Source organism: Sapajus apella, unplaced genomic scaffold, assembly GCF_009761245.1.
Source record: "Sapajus apella isolate SASKATOON/1434 unplaced genomic scaffold, GSC_monkey_1.0 scaffold8, whole genome shotgun sequence".
Taxonomy (NCBI): Eukaryota; Metazoa; Chordata; class Mammalia; order Primates; family Cebidae; genus Sapajus; species Sapajus apella.
Genome location: NW_022436948.1, coordinates 38466681 through 38490613, shown reverse-complemented (window position 1 = coordinate 38490613; position 23933 = coordinate 38466681). Strand labels below are relative to the sequence as shown.

General features: G+C 35.4%; 1 protein-coding gene and 1 pseudogene across 4 annotated transcripts in view; one reads left to right on the top strand and one right to left on the bottom strand.

Annotated features, from left to right (window-relative positions):
* CADM2 (cell adhesion molecule 2) overlaps nt 1–23933 on the bottom strand; it is a 1064920-nt gene that overhangs the window by 173475 nt on the left and 867512 nt on the right. The window lies entirely within an intron of this gene.
* Nucleotides 4174–4752, top strand: LOC116551030 (annotated as a pseudogene).

Sequence of the window (23933 nt, the reverse complement as noted above, 5' to 3'; positions counted from 1 at the left end):
GAATTGGTTTTTAACAACTCTATTTATATTAAGTTACATGTTAACATTTAGAAGAAGATTTGTCAGTGCTATGATTTGTATGGTCCCTTCAAAGCTCATATTGAGATTTAGTTGTCATTGTAACAGCATTAAGAGGTTGGCCCTTTAAGGGGTAATTCAGTCATGAGGGCTTTTCCTTTATGGAAGATTTTAATGACTTTAACAAAGAAGTTTTGGGAGGTGTCCTTCTACCTTCTGTTATGATACAGCACAAAGACCCTTGCCAGGTGTCAGCACCATGTTCTTACGCTTCAGCCTCCAGAACCAGGTGCCAAGTGAATGTCTATTGTTTGTAAATTACTCAGTCTGTGGTATTTTGTTATAGCAACATACAACAGACTCAGACAGTTAATTTATAAAAAAATTCACAACATTCAAATTTATAACAAGTTTGAGCAAAAGGCAGAAAAAATAAGAGTAAAAAGGAAAGGCAGCATATCTTAATACATTGCCACAACTAGAATATAAAATTTTGGAAAATTTAAGCATATTTATCTTGCAACATATAGTATTGAATATATCTAAATTATATATATAATATATAAATATATATAATTTATGTAAATATTCACATCCGTATGTATACATTATATACATAAAGGTGTAAATAAGTAAGTGGGAAGGGCAGTTAAAGATGGAGTAGGACAAAAAGCCAATGTAAAATTAAAATTATTGAAGTTGTGATGCTTAGGGCACATGAAGGTGACTGATAAAAGTTAATCTGATAAACCTCTTTTATAAATGAGTATAATAAGGACTTTTTTTTTTAGCTATTAACATAAGAAATGTTATAAAACTTACCAAAAGACTGAAAAAAAACCCCATCAAATTAGACACATCATGTGAAATTTATAATAAAAGAATACATTGTGTTTTATTAAATATAATGGTTCAGCAGTAACTGTGAATTCCTACTTTGTAGCTAGGTTGAAATGAGATGTACTGTGGAGGTGACTTCTGAAACCCAGAGAGAAAGCTCTGAACACACACTGCTCTTACTAATTTTCAAGAGGGAAATCCATAGTGTGATATGTACTGCTTCAAAGTCTTCTGTACTTGCTGACTCTACCGCTGTCATACAAATCTTTGAGATCTAGCCTTACAGGCTTTGAGCTTGACTTGGCCTTGGATACATAGGTAGCCCAACAACTGGCTTACACTGTGGAAAAGACCCCGGCTCTCTTAGGGAGCTTTCATTGAGATAATGGGGACAGTATGAAAGGAAATATTGCATAAAATAGTCTTCCAATGCAGGAGAGAATAAGAAAAATACAGCATTTAAAAATAATTTGCTAATAAACCGTATTTTGTTTGCATATTCCACAGCATATTTAGAATAGCCACACCATGCAAATATTTTGGGGAAGTTTCAACTGTACAAAACAAAAATGCCCTTTAAAACAATTCTTAAAGAACTGGATTCCTACTAATCACATGCTCAATAGAAGAGCAGTAGATAAACCCAATGTCTCATCAAAGATGGAAATTAGGAGCACAATCACCACATGGAGGAAAAGTGACTTAATGATGACAACGACGATGATAGAGTAATGTTAATTTATGGAGTATGCACTATCTGATGAAACATTTGCTAAGTGTTTATGTAGATTTTCTACCTTTTATCTTCATAATAGCTCATTAAGACTTTATACGAGCATTATTTTTCTTCTAAAGATGAGAAACGTAAACACCAGAGAGGTTCAGTAACTTGCCCAAAGTTATATCGATAATACATATCTGAACACGGATGAGTGTTCAGGCAGTCTCACTCTAGAACCTATAGATCTCTTAAATATTACATTCAAGTAACTTCCTATTTAATAATTACTAACACTCATATTCAATCAGCTGGAAAAACTGATATATCTTATTAAATATAAGATTGATGACAGAACAATACTTAAAAATATTTAGTGGTTTTGACGTGCATTTATCTAATGATTAGTGATGTTGAGCATTTTTTAATATATGTTTTGGCCATGTGTATGTCTTCTTTTGAAAAGTGTCTGTTTATATTCTTTGCCCATTTTTTAATGGAATTTTTTTCATATAAATTTGTTTAAGTTCCCTATAGTTGCTTAATATTAGACCTTTGTCAGATGCATAGTTTCCAAGTATTTTTTCCCATTATGTAGATTGTCTGTCTATTCTGTTGATAGTTTCTTTTGCTGTACAGAAGCTCTTAAGTTTAATTAGATTTCATTTGTCAATTTTTGCATTTGTTGTGATTGGTTTTGGCATCTTCATGAAATCTCTGTCAGTTCCTATGCCAAGTGTATTATTGCCTATGTTGTCTTCCAGGGTTTTTATAATTTTGGGTTTGCATTTAAGTCTTCAACCTATCTTGAGTTGATTTTTTTTTTTTTTTTTGTCTATGGTATAAGAAGGAGTGTGTAAATTAGTTCAACCATTGTGCAAAGCAATGTGAGGACTCCTCAAAGAGCTAAAAACCAAACTACCACTCAACCCAGCAATCCCATTGGTATATACCAAAAGGAATAGAAATCATTTTACCATGAAGACACATATGTACATTTTGTTCATTGTAGCACTATGCACAATAGCAAAGACATGGAATTAGCCTAAATGTCCAGCATTCATAGAACAGATAAAGAAAATGTGATACATATGGAATATTACACAACCATACAAAAGAATGAGATCATGTCCTTTGCAGAAACATAAATGGAGTGAAGGGTATCATCCTTAGCAAACTAGGACAGGACAGAAAACCAAATACAGCATTTTCTCACTTATTAATGGGAGCTAAATGATGAGAACACATAGACACAAAGAAGAGAACAGACACTAGGGCCTGCTACAGGATGAAGGATGGGAGGAAGGAAAGACCAAGAAAAATAACTAATGGGTACTAGGCTCAATACCTTGGTGACAAAATTATCTGTACAACACATATCTGTGACATGAGTATACCCATGTAATAAATCTGCACATGTAACCTGAACCTAAAATAAAAGTTAAAAAAACAAATCAACAACAATGAAAAATAACCAGTTAATACCACAAGCGAAAAAAGCGAGCTAAGCGACTCTTTGTCTATGCATCTATTCAAGATGTGTAAGGCATTTTACCACACAGAAAATACCAAGTCAGTGCTGCATTTTGAAGTGATCAAAATTGTTTCTAATGAGCCTAGGAGATCTTATGTTATAGTAAGAAATTAACAGCATAAAAGTAATCTCCTGCCATCCACATTGGGAGTGGCAGTGGTAGATTATACTCAAGAAGGTTCAGAACTCACAAGTAAAATGTAGGCAGATAAAGGAAACAAGAACTTTAACAGCAATGAATTACAAGCATGGTGGTGGTACAGAACTCAGAAGTATCTGAGGTCTCACAAAAATTAGAAAAATCGAAATCCCATATGAGATCTACAGGACTACCTGTGATTAATTAACCTAGACATTAGGGAGTGGGCTAAGAACACGTTTATGAACCATTTAATTGTAGAACAAAAGGGAAATCGAGGGTAATATGCATGTCTCATGTCATCACACACCAGATCTGAAGAAATACCTTCCTGCTAATGAATAAATGGAAGGAAGTGGACTACTTTTCTAAAAAAACAAAAGTTTAATTCCATATTTAAATTTAAGTAGTTATTTAGTGAAGGGCTGTCATGCGACCAGATTCAGCTTAAAAAAAAAAGGAAGTAAAGTGACATATTTCAGTTCACTGCCCAGTTATAAGAAGTTAGCAGGGCTTCTGTCGTGTTAGTAGAGCCCAGTAAGGCTAGCATTACCATAACAGACAAAAATAAATTAATTAAAAAATAAAATGGTTAGCATGAAAAATACAATTTATCATAAAAGGAATATCCACCTTAGAAAATTACTACAGAATTTGCTACAGAAACCAGAAAAATATTATAAAAATGTTTAAACCCTCACTATGCTGTAAGAAGATAAAAACTCCAATAAAAAAGCAGAAAGACACATAGAAAAAATTAATCTGACATATTAAAATAAAAGATCAAATTAGAAATGGAGATGAAGCGGCCTCGCCGCCCGGCCACCCTGCAGCCCGTGGTGGCTGCCGGTGGTACGCCGTCGCCCCTCCGCCACCTCAAGCGCTCGCGTGCGTCGGGAGCATCTCCCCTGCAACACGTGGGGCATGTGGGGCATCATCAAGAACTCGCCGCTCCGAAGCCTAGAGGCGTGGCCTTGGCAGGTCCTAAGCAAGGGGGACAAGGAAGAATCCTCCTACGAAGAAAGCGCCTGTGAAGGAGGCAAGTTTGCTACAGTAGAAGTGACAGCTAAGCCTGTGGATGCGCCTCTACCGGAAGCAATGCCCAAGGCCGCAAAGTACGCGGCGGGCACCAATGACAAGGAAATTGGGATGGGGATGACAATCCCTATCTCCTTTGCCGTGTTCCCCAGTGAAGGTGGCTCTCTGCAGAAGAAATTAAAAGTTTGGTTCCGGATTCCAGAACAATTTCAAAGCGACCCACCGGCTCGCAGTGACAAAAGCGTTAAGACTGAGGAAAGGGAAGGCATCACCGTCTATTCCATGCAGTGTCGGCGTTAGGCCAAGGAAGCAGACTACGTAGCGCACGCCGCCTGGCTGCGAGCTGCCCTGGGGGGCAGAGCCACCTACCGGGGATGTGACTTCCGCACCGGCTATGATCCTCCCGTGAATCCCTACGGACGGCGCAGTGAGATCTGGCTGCTGAAGACAAGAGGGACCCACTGAGGCGAGAACTTCCGGGAAGTGTGCCTCTGTGTCTCCTTCCTCTGGGAGCAAGAAGGGAGAGCGCTTCCCAAGTTCCAACTGCAAGTCCAACTTAACCAACTTTCCTTCAAAGCCGGTTACTGCCAATTTTCTGAAAAAAGTCTGTTCCATATACCGTCTCTTTTCTCACGGTGGGAAGTAATACAGCCAAGATAGACAGCATCCTTATTGATTTAGAAAATTCTGCGGTAGACAAGAAAAATTCTGGCAGCTTTTCTCCAGCCATCGGGGATGGGGGTCACTAAAAGCTGATTTTCTAAAATTATTGAATTCGTATTTTGTTATTAAAACGGAAAAGGTGATTTGTGCCTGATTTCTTGTCTGAGCAATCTCGGCTCACTGCAACCTCCGCCTCCCGGGTTCCAGCGATCCTCCCGCCTCAGCCTCCGGAGCAGCTGGGACTGTTGGCGCGCGCCACCACGCCCAGCTAATTTTGTATTTTTAGTAGAAACGGGGTTTCCGCATGTTGGTCGGGATGGCCTCGATCTCCAGACCTCGTGGCCCGCCTGCCTCGGCCTCCCACAGTGCTGGGATCACAGGCATGAGCCCACCCGGCCTCATCTGTGATTCTTGTAAGAGCTTTGTCTTGAGAGAAACTAAAAATAAAAGGCATTGACTTAAACAGAAAAAAAAAAAAATAGAAAGAAAACAAGAAAAATGGAGATGAAGGTAACGGTGTAAAAGAAGAATTCAAGCCCAAATTAAAAGCAGTCAAAGCTATACAAAAGTGGTGCAAAATGGAAACAATGATTTAGTTGACCAACTTGAAGTATCTCGGAAAGCAGAAGATGAAGTATTACGTACAAGAGAAAGGAAAGATTGCACACAAACAGAAACTATTGAGAAAAATAACACAATGGCAACCATGGTACTGAAATACCCCACGAAGGTATTGAAGACATATTAGTAGCATAATTTACATGGCTAAAAGTCACTTGTGTTTTCATTAGAATAGCTATTAAATCTCAATAACAAAGGAGTAATTTCATCACAACTTCGAGAATAAAATTTCATAGCCAACCAATTTATCTTCCACATGATATTGCAGTAGAAAAATCGTTAGACATGCAAGATCTTAGAAAAATATTACCTATTTACTTTTCCCAATAAATTCATTAGGCAATCAAGATAATAAGCTGTAAATTATAGGTAAGTATGGAAATGCTCTCATCATTGCAGTGGAAGTCTTTTCTGTTTTAACCAAAATTTGTATTAAAAAACTGTCATCAGGGATTTATAATAATGAAAAAGTACAAATAAATTAATATCTAACATTATAATTTTAATGGAATATTAAAAAGCCTTCATATTATAAGCCTGAAAACATTTACAATCAGAAAATTATATAATCTTAATTGAAAATAGAACAGTTTGATGTAAAATAAAGTGTTCAATAGGGTATCTATTCTTTAACAAAATAGAAAATGTTTCTAATGCGGTGATTAAATTTGGTACTTTTTTTTACTTCTTTGAGCTTTTCTGAATTTTTAAATTTTTATCAGCTAAGTTACATGATATCTATTTTTGTTACATTATATCTGTTTTTAAAATATTACACTGAGAAGATATAAAATTGCAATTTATAAGTTACATTATATCTATCTAAGTTACATTATATCTATTTTTAAAATGTTACACTGAGAAGATATAAAATTGCAAATTATATTGCTGGTAGCTTATTATATGACTACTGAAATTGACTATTTGCTAGCTATAGAGCTGATTCACTTGTTTAGACTGTGTTTTAGCAAGAAACATGGCGTAAGAACTCATTTTATAACGTGAAAGTTAGACAATGTGGAAGTAGATGAGGTTCCAGAAAATAGAAGAAAAAGGAAAAAGCAGTTGTGATTATATTAATCATGTGCAGGTCTTCTTATACTTGTCATTTCACTATTTGTATCACTATTCTAGACCAGATACCAATTTTCTGAAGAAATGTACAGACTTATTTAAAGAAAATCACCCATAAAATAAACACAATTAAACATTTTTCCAATTATTTCTTCTTGTAGCACTAATACTTCTTAAGTTCTTATGCCAAACCTATACAATTCACTATGATTAATTTATATATTACACAGATACAGATATTCATTACAGCTTCTCCTTATTTTGAAAAATAAATTCTTTTTTTGATATTTAAGAAACATTTCTCTCAAACAAAATACATTTACTCTGGAGACTGGCAATAGCATAAATACTCTCATCTGTGGTAGAAGATATAATATTTATGGGAAATATTTCCATAATAAAATATATAATCATAATAAATATATAATCAATATATTCTTTATATATTTATTTATAAGGAATAGAAAGAAAACAGTCTTTAAGAAACATAGGAGCATACAATAAATGTGACAGACTTCAGTGATGACATAATACGGTGTTGTCTGGGATGGTGACACAAAACAGCAAAGGACACAAAACTGTCAGTCTTGTTGTCTATCTTCTATCTGAAACTAATAAAAGAAGGAAGGTGATTGACGGCATGTAGACATAGACACTGTTTTAGACACACAGTTGTTACATTTTACACATACATAAAAGTACTATCTTGAAGGTTTTAAAGATGCTTTATCTCTCTAACTTTCTAAGATGTTGTCTTTACTTAAAAATAATAATAAGGGAATTTATAGTATTAGCATACTAAATGTTATATATTATCACTCTTAGAAATGACCACGTTTTTCATAATTTGTGAAATTCATGCTGTTATGTATTCTTTCAGAATCTATCCTTTTAAAAAATTGTACATACTTGAACTTGTAAGAAATGACTACTTCTTCATGTAGCATCTGTATAGAATGAAAACGCATTTGTGCATGTGTGTGTATGTGTAATCTGTTTGTGTATGTATGTATGTATATGCACATATTTATGTCTTCAGGTAGAGAGAGTAGTGCAGTCGTGGGGAAAATAGAAAGAGAATAATGGAGACAAATGGAAAAAACAAAACAAAGAACACATAAAATATGAATTCTCTTTTATAATATATATTTTTTCAAATACATAAATTATTAATTAAAACATTCCTTCAAAACACTGAATATGTATAGAGGAAGTTTTAAAGAAGTAGTAAGTGCCTGTACTGATTTTTAAGAGCTTGCAATTTATTTGAAGGAGACTAAACGTACAGATATAAAATACGTAGGTGATAATTGCAAAACAACATGAAAACAAATGAATGATAATGTGGCCTAAAATTCAGAAATCAGAGCTAGGGATAGAATGTAATTAAATAAGACTCTAATGAATCAAGCGGGCTGTTCTGGAAACTTTGAATATGGAGTTAGGCCAGTGACTGACTAAAACATGCATAAGGATTTTAAATGTCAAATAATTAGCTCCAATAGAAGAAAAGATGGACTCAGTAACAGGGTGGGTAGGTCCAGAAAAGGTATCAGTATTTCAGCATAAACAAATATACGCTGGTCTCTTGCCACCTACACTTATTTTGCCTTTCTTAGTAAAATGTAAGTAATTACTGGCAGGCAAACAAAACTTGTCCACTTTGGAGTTTCTCTTCTATTATTTATTTATTAAGATGGTGTCCCACTCTGTCTCCCACACTGGAGTACACTGGCACGATCTGGATTCGTTGCAACCTCTGTCTTCCAGATTCAAGCATTTCTCCTTTCTCAGCCTCTCAAGTGGAGTTTATCACAGCTGCCTCTGTTCATGGTATCCCACCTACAAGCCTGCCCGTTCCAAAATTCTATTTATTTTGAAAGGCTATCTATCTCATAGTTTGGCGTGAAAATGTCGCTTTCCACTGTCACTGAAACGCCTTATTTCTTGGAATTCTTTCAAATATAGTTCTCATTTCAGATTTATCTGTGTCTATGATTTATTACAATTTCCTGTGATAATATCGTATCTATTGTAGCTTAAGTTGCGTAAAAGTAGTATTGTGTATTTATCTGCATCCATCTCACACCTTTACTACCCGCTATGACTTAACACAGCTTAAATCACAGTTAAGGGTCATGAAACATAGACACGGTTAAAAACTTTTCGAAAATTTCATATTCATATTATCATTTGCCGAAATAAACTTTTTTCCATATGCAAAATTTTCAAAAATGTTGCTCCTGAAAATGTCAATATAATGCACTAAGAAGTTATTTGTCTGTATCCCATTTCATATTTTAGCAATAAACACTCATTCCATCAAGAAAAACTGATTCAGGTGTACCAGGATCTCCTCATAAGGGAGTGCAGGAGTTCATATTTTTACTCCATGCTTTCTTTGCAAACACATAATAAAAAAATGAAGAAAAAAGCAACATATACATGTTTTATTTGGAGGACTAATTTTTAAAATAAAATAAGCAGAGAAGAACCAAATAAAATGAGAATTGCAGGTCTGCTTATTTGCAGGTCTGAAGTTTGTTCGTAGGCAGTAAAAGAGACTTAAGTGCTCCCAGACAGAAACAGAAGCCAGAATAGAAAGTTCTTGAAGCCAGGGCCTGGAGTGAGCCTCTCCAGCTCTTTGAAGGAAGGTAAGAGTAAAAACTCAAACCACCTGGGCCATGGCTTCAAACAGCTGGCAGGACTACTGCAGGGAGAACACCGACACAGCCTTATAATCAAGAACCGGCCAAACTTCCTCTCTAACTGGATCACAACGCCCTGCCTAAAATGTATTGATTTAAAAAGTGGTTCTGGGCTGGGTTCCCAGGGAGTTAAATTACTATAGAGATAAGATAATGCTCAACCACAAAACAGGAAGAGCGAATACAGAGATGGGAAGTGAGAGTTGAAATAAAAAGGAGGAAGGCTGGAATAAATTACCAAAAAAAATTCTGGCTTTTGAGGAGCATTCAAAGAAAAGTGTATAAGAAATAATATTGTGTATCAGTGACACAAATAATCTAAAGTGTGTTTAAGATGCTTCCAGTAATAAATGAAGGAATAAATTCCATTAACATAAAGTAAGGAATTATAAAACAAAGAAATTTTTAAAAGGTTAATATGTAAAGAAGTAATTTTAAATAGTGTTAGAAAGCACAGTCACTTAAACTGTACTTGAATTATTAAATTTGTTGCTATTGTTGAAATATTTAGTGGCAAATTATTCAGAAAGTCAAAGATATACTACAAATATGATAACAGTTGAGCAACTAGAGGCTGAGCTGACAGCCTCCAGTGCATATTGCAAAAAGAAAATCCAGCATAATCGAATGGTGTAGTAGTATCATTTCAATAAATAATTGCTGTAACTTACCCAAAATTGAAGGAATACTTAAGAAGAGGAAATTACAGGCAAATTCCTCATGGAGATAAATGCAAAGAATACTAAACAAAATATTTGGCAAACTGAATCCGTTAGTGTAATTCACTCTTACTGATTTGCGTTTATTTCAGTAATGCAAGGTATTTATAATTACAGAAAAAGTAACCAATGCAGTTTGACATACTAACAAAATAAAGGAAGAAAGCCCATAACTATCTTAAAGAAGGCATAAAAGTATTTTATAAAATTAATAACAATTATGATACAACTCTTATGAAACTTGGAAGGAAAAGGAATTGGTGGTTTTACTTTTCATGCAGATGATCATTCCGATCATTCTCCTAGTTCCTGGACTATCGTCCTAAGATCCCAGTCTCTGCTCTTTCTCAGTCACTCTGTGGGCATGCTCTTCACTTTTTCATAACCAGTGCATGCAACCCTTCCATATTCCACACATTCTACCTGCTGACCACCAACTCCCATCTCTCCAGTCCACTCTCTCTGGGACTCTCATGCAACCACCAGAACATTTCATTCTTAGATGCTACCACACTTTCATTGCTATTCAAGCCTCTTGTGTCCTCTTTTCTGATCTTATTTGGCTTAGATTTTATGATCTATTGAGCGAATACGTATTATCAAGTGCTGTTTAGGGGTTCTTGGTGGCACACTTGTGACCAAGATCACTTTCTGTTTCAATCATTTTTCTGCTACTATAACAGAATATCGCAGACTGGGTAATTTATAGAGAAAATAGATTTATTTGGCTTATGGTACTGGATACGGAGAAGTCTAACATCAAAATGCTGCTTTCTGCTGAGAGCCTTGTGCTGCATTATCCTATGGCAGAAAAGCAGAAGGACCAGCAAGCTTGTGAGACAGAGAGAAAAAGAGACCCAAACCCCTGCAAAGACTAATCCACTCCTGTAATAAGGGCTTTAATCCATTCAAGAGGGCAGACCCCTCATGACTTAATCACCTCTTACATGCCTCATCTCCCACTGCAATGACTTTGGCAATTGAATAGCCCCAAGATTTTGGAGGGGACCTTCAAACCATAGCAATCCCTTACATTCCCTCTCAACTTCCTCATCTCTTGCTTACTTCAATATCTTCACTTAGAAAGACCGCATGTGACTTAGACAAAATTCACTCTGCTCCCTACTCATGCCTATCGCCCGCATATAAAATGCTTTCATTGGCCGGGCACGGTGGCTCACGCCTGGAATCCCAGCACTTTGGGAGGCCGAGGCGGGTGGATCACGAGGTCAAGAGATATTAGCCGGGTGTTTGGCATGTCCCTGTAGTCCCAGCTACTTGGGAGGTTGAGGTGGAAGAATCTCTTGAACCCGGGAGGCGGAGGTTGCAGTTAGCGGAGACCACGCCACTGGGCTCCAGCCTGGTAAGTCTCCGCCTCAAAAAAAAAAAAAAAAAAAAAAAAAAATCTTTCATCTTATCTTATGCATTCAAGACCATCAATACGCTGGCAACGCCCATATTTATATCTCCAGCCTGAAGCTCTTTCCTCAACATGTGACCCATACATTTAACCGATCGGACACCTCTACTGAGTACCTAATAAGCAGTTCATAATTAACATGTCCAAAGCAGAGTTTTTGATAGCATTTTCTCTCCAAACCAGCTCTTTTAGTTTTCCACATCTCCATTAATAAGTCAGTCATCTAGTTTTTCAGGTAAAAACATTTGAGTTGTTTTTATGCCTTCATTTTTTCACTCACTAGACAAGAATATGTAATGAACCTTTTAAAATTATATAGTGTTCACTCATGTTTCTATACATTAGATATATAAATGTCACAGGCTCACAGTATAACAGCTGAAATAAGCTAAAGATATAATTGGCAAAAGATCTACTCAAACATTAACAAAAATAAGAATAGGTTATGTTTTAAAATTTAATATGAGCATATTAAATGAAAATGGAAACAGTCTGGATGAAAAATTCATTTATGATATAGAAATAATATAAACATGACAGTATTTCTTTAGTTAATTTGTAAGTTTGCCAAAATTCCAACCAAAATTCTACTGATATTTCTTTTAAAAATTTATGTGAATGAGAACAACAGAAAGACTGACATAAGGAGAACAAAGGAAACGTTTTAAATTATTCTGAGGGCATAAAGGTAGGTATTGCCCTAGCAAGGAGAGTCAGGAAAAACACTCCTGAGAAAGTAGTGACTGAAATTAGATTTGGAGAAGGAAGACTAAGAGTCAACAAAGTGAGTGTTTGTGGGTAGAGGGTGAGTGTCTAGTGAGAGGAATTTACAGGAATATTTAATCACATAGAAAAATGATAACATCACTTAGAGAAGCACAAGATAGGCTGGGCACAGTGGCTCATGCCTGTAATCCCAGCACTTTGAGAAGTCAAGGCGGGTGGTTCACTTGAGGTCGGCAGTTCGAGACCAGCCTGGTCAACATGATGAAACCCCATCTCTACTAAACATATAAAATAAATTAGCCAAGTGTGGTGGCACACACCTGTAGTCCTAGCTACTTAAGTGGATGAGGGATGAGAATTGCTTGAACCAGGGAGGTAGAGGTTTCAGTGAGCCAAGATTGACCACTGTGTTCCACCCTGGGTGACAGAGTGAGACCATCTCAAAAAAAAAAAAAAAGAAAGGAAAATTATAAAAGAAAGAAAAGAAAAGCACATATATTTCCAATTATGTTTACATACAGAAAGAAATACTGAACGACAATAGGGTTAGTGTCTGAGTAATGGGTTGTGAATAACGTTTATTACTTTTTCATCATTTCTATACTTCTCAAATAGTATACAATGAGAATACTCTGTTTTTATACTTTAAAAAGTCACAAAACGAAAATTTTTGAGGCTGAGTCCTTCAAATCTGTTTTCTTGTTTGAAGGTATTAAAAATGGTAGCTCACGCTGAGTTAAGCTCACTCATTTGTGATATCAGGAGCATCATTTGTTTATTAAACTATCAAATTGCCTGTTTTGTTACTTGTTTTTCTATGTATCATAGTAGCAATAAGCCACTCCACACTAAGCTTTGGCACATGATTAATGTGTCAGCATGTAGGTGCTTTAGTGGCCTTTCACATTCTATTGCTAGAGGTGAACTCAGCAAAGTACAGCAAGATGCATTTGCCAATCCTATAAAAATACAATATAAACTGTTGACCTGCCAGTGCATATAGCATGGAGTAAAGTGTAATTGTATTCAATGCACGTATGTCAGGTAATAAAGGAGTAGTTTATTATCATTGCAGGTGCAGAAACCTGCCAGCATTTCAGCCATCTGGGCTTCCTCGGGGCAGTATACAAGTAAAATATGTGAATGAGATATGTGGGTTGAATTCAGTTTTACTCATTTTTTTCTTGTTATAGGCTCGAAAGAAACTGCTTTATATATTTTGCAAAAGTAATCTACAATGTTAGTTTACTTTAGAAAGCCATCAACTTTTACTGATTTAAGCCCATTATTTTTCTCAGTGAAGTGCTTGTGTCTGAATGATAATGGATGTTCAGATGGCATTTTATAACAAGAAAATTGTGTTAAATGTAATATAATCAGATAAACAAAGTTATAATTCCTCAGGGGTTAATGAACAATCTATCTTTTAACATGTTTCATCAAATGTGATATCAAGTCACAGAGATCCTATTCATTAGCAGTTAAGCATATGCTATCACAACTTATCTGAATATTTCACTTTTTGCAAAAGACACTAGACCATCTCATAGCTAAAGGCAGAGATATTATGTGAGGCTCCACACTACAATTTTACAGCCAAAACATGTTTATTTCACATCAATGGCTGTCAGATTTGTCTCCACTGCTAACACAAAACTAAGTGAAATGATTAGGACTGAAAGCTAATGGTAGGGTCAATAGTCAGCTTATTATTCTATTCCCTTGGTAACTCATTACCTACAAGCACCCAAAATAAGGGAATTAAAATTAGAGTTTTGTTTTGTATTGCTCTGGCTAACAATGCAAGTGTTAGTAAACAAAGGTGTTTTTTTCTGTTTTTCTTTTTCATCTGCACTGCTGATGGTGGTAAAAAAAAAAAATTCAATTAAATTTAAACTATTTTAAAGCTAAAGAAAACAATGACACCAACAGATTTCTCATAAAAAATAGTGTTAAATGCTAAGATCTACGTTCGTGGGAATGCTATTTGTTTTCGTCAAATATTTATTTTATTTTATTTTTTTAATTTATTATACTTTAAGGTCTGGGGTACATGTGCAGATTATGCAGGTTTATTACACAGGTATATACATGCCATGGTGGTTGTTTGCTGCATCCATTGACCCATTATTACATTAGGTATTTCTCCTAATGCTATCCCTCCCCAATCCCCTGACCCCTTGCTATTCCTCCCCTAGTCCTTCACCCCCTAAGGCCCCAGTGTGTGATAGGGAATGCTATTAAGAACTGACTGTATTATCTCACCACCAGTTTGTTCTTTCTGTCCCTTTAAATGAACCAGGAACACCTACACAGTGAGCCTGGAAGTTACCCAACACTTTGGGATGCTGAGGTGGGTGGACTGCTTGAGTGCAGGTGTTCCAGGATACAGGGAGCTATGATGGCACCACTGCACTCCAGCCTGGGCAACGGAGTGAGGCTCTATATCTAAATAAATAAACAAATAAACAAAAAAGACAAAAAGTTTATAGTAGGCACGTAGGACTCTGCCACAAGTATTCTCTAAATCTTCGCTGTTAAACCCTAGATTCCCTCGGCATTTCCTAGGGCTATAGGACATTTTGGCTAGCATCATGATTCTCTGGTATATGGTCCCTTAGCTTGTTTATTTTGACCCATCTTTGACTTCATCCTCTACAGTGAACTGAATGTTTCATTTTGTCCAAAAGTCATATTTTGAAATCCCAACATACGAATGTGATGGTATTAGGAAGTGAGGCCTTTAGGTGATTAGATTACAGGAGTGGAGCCCTCATGAATGGGATTAGCATCCTTATAAAAGAGACCCCACAGAGTTATCTCACCATCTTTCTGCAATGTGAGGATATAATGAGAAAACTGGTCTACAGCCTGGAAGAGAACATCAGCAGAACCCAACTATTCTGGTGCCCTGATTTTAAACATCCAATCTTTAAAAGAAATAAATAAATCACTGTTGCTTGTAGCTCAGTTTCTGACACTTGGTTATAGTAGCCTGAACCAAGACAACATCCTTCAGAAAGTGTTTTGCATGGTTTATCCCATGATGCTGATTTGCCCATCATGCCCTGATACAAAATGGGATAAAATAATATTTACTTAATTTCCCGAACATTGATTCTTTATTTATCTTAAATGTGATTTATAGGCAACTTTTTGTGTTTACTGTATTTATATAGACTAGCACGATGGGATAATTCTTTCATTCTGTATTTCAGAGTACCGAGAGTTAATTCAATTGAACAGTTATCAACATACTATTTAATATCAAACCCTAAATTTGCACATTTTGCATTTTGCCATTTCCAAATAATTCATTATTAAGCATAACGTGTTGATGTCAGTAATCCTTGACCATATTTCTGATAGTAACTTTACAGTATAGAATACAAAGAATTTATTAAATAGTCTATGACGCTTCTGAAGAAAAATTGCATAGCATATATTTTGATATAATCTATTACTAAGGGAAAGGGCTCAATCAATTTAGGTAATTAAATAAATCATGTTTACAGCGGATTTGGAGAAACTGGCCAAAATCTAATAGATCCTTTATGAAAGAGTACAGAGTACTTAACTACATGTGTGCTATTTTCCTTTTTAACAATCATAAAATGTGTAGTTCAGCATCTGAATAGAGATAAAATAGATTAACACAGATATCTGAAAGTAATAAACCTAAAATATTTATGCAGTAGTAAACCAATAAGTTATGTAGTAGAATAAATACGCTATTTTTTATAACATCTATCTAAGTGGAACTACACAAGTTTTATACTGCCTCGCTGCCAATAACCACCAAACTCTAGCAAAAAGAAGAACCTCCTTATTACTATAAATGGAATGGTGAAATTTCGAGAATTGTAAAGAGGGTCAGGAAATTAAAGAACGAGCATGAACTAACTCAGTGTTGCATTTATCTCTCTTTTAATCAACCCGTAAATAGTAATAAAATTAGTTAAGGTTAAAATATATTTTAAAATAAAAAATATCTTGACATCATTAATGAAAGAAATAATATTTTGTCACTGTCTTGACTAAATCCCACGTTATATCAAAAAGAAACGATAGAAAATCTATATGCTATATCATTGGATTAGAACCTGCTGGAATTTAATATGAAATGTTTAATTAGCCAGGGAGAAGCAGCATCATCAGTATGTAATGACAGGTGCATGTATTATTTGTTAGGCTTATCTGAAGGATAGTGCATATACCCTCAAGTAATAGGTTAGAGGTCTGCTTGGAGTAAGGAAACAGACCCAAGGACAAGCCTTGAGAGCAGCAGGTGTTTATTGTACTGTGTTCTAGTGAGGATGTTTCTTGCTCATTGCCAGACACTTTGTTTGCTGGGCAGCAAGTTGAGTGGGATAGGAAGGTAACAGACGGGACAAAACTGTGTAGTTCTGGAGAATGGGGGAAAGGATGTTGTAGGAAGAGGGAAGAAGAGCCTGAAGATCAGTTGAAAATCTCTTGGGGTGTCATGGAACGCAAGAGACTTTTGATAAAATCTGATAAAAAGATTCCTATAGGTATAAAGTAGAAAAGTCTCCCTCTCACTATGGAATATTCAGTAAACTCTACATAATGAATTCAAATGTAGAATATTCTAGGCCAATGTGGAGAGTTACTAAGGTCTTCTCATTTATGTTGTTAAACGGCAAATAAACAGAGTACAGGTGAACATCTGAGCTGGATACATGATATACACACCCACATTATTTTTATAAGCACTTTTAGAGTGGTTGTGGAATATAGTGAAAGAATTTCAGTCTGCTATCTACTTACTGAGTGGCCAGGATAAAAGTAAGTACTTTCTACAGAGCTTTTTAATTTTATTTTTTAATTATCAATAAAATAACATTATGTCCTACTATATCCTGGAAATGAGGAAGTTCTGGAGTCAGCTGACCACGTATGCCTCTGTCTTTTTCACTAAGTTGTAAAGTTTTTAATGGGCGCTGGCTCATCATTACATCACCACAAAGCTTTGGACAGTATCTTTATTTACACACTTAAACATCTGCTAAATAAAGAAGGAGGTTAGCTCCTGAAAGAGTCAGCCCTTTAGTAATGACCCAGAAAATTCTGTTCTGTCTTTTTTTAAAGTGGAACTTCAAGCACTGTACTATTTTAATTACTAATATTTAAATTTTATTTTAGTTTCCTTCATTTTGAATTTTTTGTTAAAGAGATGTAAATAAACTATTGTTTGTTTTCTTGTGATTTCTCTTAAACAATTACGCAATTTTTTTTTTTTATCCCAGAGAAGTTTCTCATTTGTTTTTATTTAAGAAGCATTTCATATTTCACTAAGTGGCTCACTCTTTCTCTCTTTTTTGAACTATTACATATTTACAAGTGGAATAAAAGGAAAGTAACCATGCATGTCATATTCATTCTAATTATGACATTCCAGCAATTTAATAAACCAAGGTAAGAAAATTATTTAGTTTATTTCACAATGTTATACATTTAAGACTTTGATATACTTTTTGTTTAATTGCCTACATTTTGGATTTAAAAAATAAAAACTGAAATATTTAAAATGCATAAATGTGCTATTAGCTGTTATTATTTCTTATATATTCTGTCCCCCTTCTTTTTCTTCTGCTTCTCCTTCTTCGTCTTCGTTTTTTTGGTTCTTGTTGTTTTTGTTGCTTCTCCCAGCCCTTTGGTTTCTAATGACACTTTTAATAGCTGTACAATTGGTTATGTAGAGAATGTAAGTTTCTTTCTGTCTACGATGTTTAATCGCTCTTTCTCAGCTGCCCAGTCATCTAGAACTTCTACTTACGGTTTTAATTACTGCTAATGTTCTAATGATAATTCTGGCAGAGAAAGGACTTTTTTTTTTTTTAAGAAATATTGTTTAAAACTAAATCACTGGCCCAGCTGTCGTTTTAAAAGAGTTGTTACTTATATCCAGGAATTTATGCTTGAGTTTTAAATACTATATTTTTATTAGTTTTAAAGTAAATATTTAAAAACACACTTTAAAAGGCCAACTTTTTAGATCAAAAAAGAATAATTATTAGATGTTTACATCCATTAATTGATTTAGCAGAAAATGTATTGATTGAATGTTATATGGCAGGTGTGGGTAACCCCCCATATAGGTACCGAGGAAGGAGAGTTAAGAAGAATCCCGGCACAATTAGTGCCTGAAGCATATCTCAGTTTATAGTGCTACTACTCAGTGATTTCCCTTTATATAATCCTCTCTATATAATCACATATTAGTTCATAGAATGAGTGCCTAAAGAATATCTCACCACTCAGTTATTTCCATATATATATATATATATATATATACACACACATACATAAAACTATATATATAGATAGATAGATAGATAGATATACATAAAACTATATCTTAGTTCATTATTGGAGGAATGCCTAGAGTAGACATGGTACAGAGCATGAATTAAGGAATAAGCAGCTTATAGTTGGAGGAATGTCTGGAGCAGACACAGTGCAGGGCATGATTTAAGGGAAAACAGTTATACCAGGACAAGAATTCATGGCCCAGGCAGCAGTGTTCAGTATCGTAAAGATATCCACTGTATGGCAGGCTTGGGGCAAGAGCCACTCCTCCTAATAAAGGAGTTGTAGGACCTTGCTCCAGTTCTATGGAAGGCTGCCCTCAGACCGGCAATCCCTCGAGCATTCGAGAGATTAAAAATCCCTCCGGATAACCACACCTTCGTGACTGTGAACTTTATCAGCTCTTGTTACTGTGCTGCCCAAAAAACATCTTCCTATAGAACTCATTGGAAGCTGCCAGCAGGTGGTGGTAGACCCTGACAGCTGTGTCACTGCTGCGTGACTTAAGCATCCTCCTATAAATCTTCTTAGGAGTAGTATGCCCATAGATAGACATATTGCACACTGCACCCTTTTCACTGCACATGCCCACCTCCATGCCTCCGTGACCTAATGGGGGTGGACTCCTTACTGCACACAGCCCATCTGCTTGCCTCGATGACCTAATATGGGTGGACCCTTTGGTGTGCACTGTCCACCTCCTAGCCTAGGTGACCTAATGGGTGTGGACCCCTTGTTTTATTGCTCACGACCCTATCACTATCCTTAAAGATGACTTCACTCACTACCCTGCCCCCTGACCTATACACAATAAATACACAGGCTTTGGGACATTCCAGGCCTCGCCTGTCTCCGCTTATAGGTGGCGTGGTCCCCGGAGCCCAGCTGCGTTTTCCTTGTACTTCTGTGTCCTGTCTCTTTATTTATCAGATCCTGCACCTCAGCACAACATAAGGGACACCCTATGACCCTGTGGGGCCCTTAGCCCTACACCAGGTGCTGGGTTAGATGATGGGGCTACAAGGAATGAACTTTCCAGAAAGAGTAAATCATCTGTAAGCAAATAAGTATAATTCAAAGAGGATAGGTTCTGTTCAAAATTACTTGCAAAGCATGATGATAATTAGATAGATTTTAGCTAAAAAGTAACAAAATAAAATTTTGTTATAAAAGGTATTTCACGTCTCTTTTGTTAGACTTTATGCTCTAAAATTATGTTTCTAGATTTACATTTTCTTCACACCCTTATGTCTTGTCCCCATCCTTGTATATTGATACATTTTTTTTTCTCTCTCAATATTTCCTGTTAAATATTTAAATATAAAGCAAATTTCCTGACTTTCGTAAAGACAAATTGTGGAACTGTTCAACTGAACCAGTGTATCTCACTTTCATATCCATGAATCAATGAGTGTTTATTTAAAGTCCCTTAGAGTGTTACACATCTTAAAGGATCTGAAAGGAGATTAAGGCAAGATCTTTGTCTGCTACCAGCTATCAGTCTTCTGAAGAGAGAAAAGACAAATATACATGTCTTGTTAAAGTCTCTAATCCATTTATCTATTAATTCATGAATGCATGGAACAAACATTTATTGAGTGTCTATTATGTACTTGGAGCAAATATAGGCACCGTATTTTATTTCCAGGAAAGCAGCGTAGAGGGGCCAACTAACATATGGATGGTATATTTAAGAGGTAAACATGCAGTAAACAGTGCTCTCTTTACAGAGTCAATGAAAATCCAAGTCATTACAGATAAGAAAAATTACACGTGGAAGGAAAGAGCAGTTATTTTAAAGGCTTTTGCAGTAACACAGATAAGCTTTAGATCTCCAGATCCATATAGGTGCATAAAATTGTCATGTAGTTATATTACAAGGATCTCAAACTTAAGAAACAGTTAAAATAAACCACTCAATTACTCAACCTCCTTTGCACCCAAACCCTTCTGACATACATTTTTTGTCCGTCATTCTTCATTAATTCACCAAATAGCATCGCCATCACCTAACTTGGTGAAGAAGAAAATCTTGGTGTCTTTATTTTCTTCACCTTTGATATACATAGATCTGTAGTTTCTACTTCTAAAATCTCTTTAGATTCTGTCTAGTTTTGAATAACCCATCTGCCACCACTCTGCTCTGAGTTTAGCTACCTGTTACGTAGCTTTCTGGTCTCAGTTAAATGTAATTTTGAAGACACACCAACATTCACCCTATAATATCTAGTATGACAAAGCCTTTGATAGTAGAATATTAATTTCAGGAAATTTACATTAAGCTGCACTTATTCTCAGAGAAATTTATGAAAAAATGATAAAGTAACGAAATAATAGAAATATTTTCATTTTCTTTATATTTTAAAAAGTGATACCTGGCCGGGCGCGGTAGCTCAAACCTGTAATCTCAGTACTTTGGGAGGCCAAGGCAGGTGGATCACGAGGTCAAGAGATCGAGATCATCCTGGTCAACATGGTGAAATCCCGTCTCTACTAAAAATACAAAACATTAGCTGGGCATGGTGGCGCGTGCCTGTAATCCCAGCTACTCAGGAGGCTGAGGCAGGAGAATTGCCTGAACCCAGGAGGCGGAGGTTGAGGTGAGCCGAGATCGCGCCATTGCACTCCAGCCTGGGTAACAAGAGCGAAACTCTGTCTCAAAAAAAAAAAGGTGATACAAAATTTGGCCCTAAAAATTGTTCTGGTTCCTAAGAGGAAATTTGAATTGTTTTATAGACCTCAAACATTATAAGTGGCTGGACTTTCATTCACCCTTATTTGTAAAATGATTTTACATGAAAAGACAAATAGTAGAACAACTGTGAGCAATTTAGGAAAAATCACTCTGACAGAGAATTCACAGCTGGAAAGATCTTCACCTTCCTTTGCTTGTTACAATTAATCATGAGAAACAATTGCAAAATGTCACAACTGTCCTCTAGCCTCTAAATTTAAACAGGAAATAGACAGCTCATTTAATTATGAATTTTCTTGCAAAACATATTCCAAAGCATATGTTTATTTTAAACAGACACAATTAAAATGTTTTAGTGTGTCCTGTAACATTTGGGGGCATAAAATGACTGAAAAGTTTATAGTGGGGGAAAGACTTTTAGGGTTGCATTGGAAGTGCCACATGTCTAAGTTTATGTGCAAGAGATAACTACTCTCAACTAGGTCAAATTATAAATAAGACCCTTCCCTCAAAAGAATTTTGAATGTCCCCCCATTGCTGCAGTGTGCTAGAGGTCTTAGCATCCAGTAAAAGACTGAATAAACTCAGATTAGCAAGACAGAGTGACGATATTCCAATTACAGTTATATTGTAGGCAACCAACCATGCGCAAAATATATTGGAAGAAATCTTTCCTTTCACAAAGCTTTCTCAAAACACTAAAATTAAACTTACAAAATGAAACCTTCAGCATTTGAAGATGTAATAATAAGAACTTTATGCAAACAGAAATAACTGAGAGATAACAGATACCCACACACAGGCATAGGACACAGAATACTCCAACCAACAAAGCGAAAGGAACATCTTATGATAAGAATTGAAACAGACCAGAACAAAGAGTGGTTATGTAGCCATACTGATGAAGTTTGCCTTTTCTTTTTTATGTACCATAATTTGTATTACTGTAACTGGCAGGCACAGTGATATTATCCTCTCAGCCCTTCTAAGGCAGATAAAGCCTCTGTTTCCAGCTACATGCAGCCTTATCTATTTACACTAGTTTGTTGTCATATAAATATTGTCATTTTCTATCTGTGTCAAGACCTGAAAACATTTGAGAAGTATTGAGTTAATGAAGAATAAAATGCACTAAGTTTTCATTCCTTTTTACAAATTCTGTCATCCTTAACTGTTCTTGATGGTATCCAGAATTAAAAACACCTTCAGTTATAATGGTGTAGATTAGTGTGTGCGAAACTTGAACATGTCCCTGTTAAATCATTTTCTTGGTGATACTCTGTTTGCAAGAGTTTTTGAGAGAAAAGTCTCTGAGAAGCACTATATCGAATTTATTCATTGTACTCTCAAATCTAGCATTTACAAAATTTGTGTGTATAATATGCCAGGGCATGGCTCTTAAAGTCACATCCCAAAATATTCCACAAAAAGAACATAAACAAACAAATAAATAATATCCCTAGCTTGGAAATCCTGGTGCTAAACACTTGGAGTGGCTTACATATGATGATTAATACTCCGAATATGGTATTCATGATGAAGTAACCAGATACATAACAAAGAAATCTGTTTCAGCAGGATCTATTTTTAATAAAATAAAAATGTAATTGTATTATATTCACAATATTAAATTAGGTGTGACTTTTGCCAAATTCTGAAGCTGGAAATATTTTGGGGGAAAAGGTTTGAAATTCCAGATATGTTTTACAAGACCAGAATGCTGGTTTTAATTTAGAGGAATTCATTTTGGGCTAAAAGTCTTTAGAAAATAGAAATAGCAAGTTCAGTAAACAGTAGCATATATATGCTTCCTAAGGTAACAGTATTTGTTCAAACAGAGAATATCATGAGGTCATTATTATTAAAACGATATAGTTCTAGGAGGGTGTGTAATATTATTATTTTTCATAATATTACTAAGACTGACTACAATAAGTGAACAGGCCAGTAGCATTTCCTGTGAATAAATGTGAATTTGGCTCGCATTTATGTAACACAACCGTAACAGAAATAGCTTGCTGTCCTGCTGGAATCCAGGTTCCTTCTGCCTTTCTCTGGAACTGTCTCTAGAAGCAGTGGCCCAGAGAGAAATTACATCCCACAGTTCATTTTCATCTCTTGGGACCTTGTGAATAATTTTTACTTAATGGAATATGAGAAGTATAGACTGCCTGGATTCACATCTTAACTCTGCCAACTTTCAGATGTGTGAATTTGTAAAATTATTTAAATTTGTTGTAGCCTCAATTTTTTTCATCTGTAATACAGAATAATGAAGAAATCTATTTCTAATTTGGTCATGATGAAATGAAGTAGACCACTGGCTGACATATAGTAACATAACGTTTTTCATTAAATAAAATCAAAGGAAATATTTACTCATAATTTCTTACAGTTATTTTATTGTATGTGTTTCTTAAATTTGGATTCAGGGAAAAATCATTTAAATACATGACAGAAAAAACTGTAAAAATAAGATTTACTGTATTTTTTATTATGACTGAAGTTAAGAACTCAAACCAAAGTGCACCATGTACTAATACAGGTGGTAGCTTGAAGATTGCCAGAAAATAAAATATGATTATAAGAAATATTCTTTCATTAACACACTTATCTTAAATCTGTTATGTACAACTCAAAAACTCACTGAAAAATAAAATTTAGGTTGCTACACTTTTTAAAATTTCTAG